Below are 1,497 nucleotides of genomic sequence, written 5' to 3' on the forward strand. Positions count from 1 at the left end.
AAAGTAAAATTATTAATAAACATGGCACAACTTAATTTTTTTTAAAAAAAAATTAAACAACTTCATTTATAAAAAAAAAAAACACAACTAATATAAAAATAATTCATTACTAAACATCCACAACTTAATTTTTAAAAAAAAATAAACAACTTCGTTTCTAAAAAAAAACACAACTAAATTACTTAGTAAACATCAACAAGTTAATTTTTTTTTAAAAAAAATAAACAACTTCATTTATAAAAACAAAACACAACTAATATAAAAATAATTCATTACTAAACATCCACAACTTAATTTTTTAAAAAAATTAAACAACTAATGTAAAAAAAAAATTATTTAGTAAACATCCACAATTTTTTTAGTAAATAAAATACTTCATTTATAATAAAATAAACTAATTAATTATAAAAAATTAGTATTTTTATAAAACTTCCAAAACACACAACTTTAATTATAAAAATAGACAACTTCATTTTTAAAGAAAAAACACTAATTTAAAAAAAAACAATAAACAAAAACAAACACAACTACTTTTATAAAAAAAAATTAATTTACAAATTAATATTTAGTAAAAATACACAATTTAAATTATAAAAAAAATATGACATCAAAAACCCAAACTTCATTTTTCATAAAATCTAAAAAACAAAATAACCAAAATAAATAAAATAATTCATTTAAAAAAAACAAAACAATTTCTGTTTAAAAAAAATTTAAAAAAAAAAACACAAAAAAAAAACAAAAAAACCACTTCCGGAAGAAGTGGTTCGTCCGGAAACATTCCGGAAGAAGGGTTCTTCCGGAAAGGTCTTCCGGAAGTTTGAAACTTCTTCCGGAAGTGAGAGTCTTCCGGAATTCTTCCGGATGAACCACTTCTTCCGGAAAGTTCCCGGAAGAGGTTTTCCGGAAGTCTTCCGGAAGAAGTGTTCTTCCGGAAGACGTTTGGTTACTTCCGGAAGAACACTTCTTCCGGAAACTTTCCGGAAAAGGTTCTTCCGGAACTTCCGGAAGAACCCCTAACGGGTCTTCCGGAAGACGCCGTCGTCAGCCTTTTGCGCCATTTTTTCCGGCGTCCTCTCGTCTTCTCCCCTCTCGTCTTCTACCCTAAGGTTACTATCCTAAGGTAACTATCCTAAGGTTCCATTGCTATGCTAACAATGTTGCATATTACAAGCAAAGGGTAGGGAGGGAGACTAACCTGTTCGCGGAGAAGAAGAAAACCTTGCCTTGGGCGCGCCTTGCGGAGAAGAAGGAAGTTCACGAAGAAGATAAGAAGAACCAGGTTCACGGAAGAGGAAGAGAAGACGAAGCTGTTCGAACAAACAGTGTCTTCCGGGAGGTAATTCGCATTTTTTATAATTTTATCTTAAAGGGCAAAATGGTAGTTTCAATAATTTGCTGGGTGCACCAGCAATATTGCTGGGTGCACCTAGCATTTCCCAAACTTTAAACCAACTTTTTGTTAGACAATATTGGGTCAATCTAGCTAACCCAATC

The sequence above is a fragment of the Glycine max genome, chromosome 10, assembly GCF_000004515.6.
Source record: "Glycine max cultivar Williams 82 chromosome 10, Glycine_max_v4.0, whole genome shotgun sequence".
Classification (NCBI taxonomy): Eukaryota; Viridiplantae; Streptophyta; class Magnoliopsida; order Fabales; family Fabaceae; genus Glycine; species Glycine max.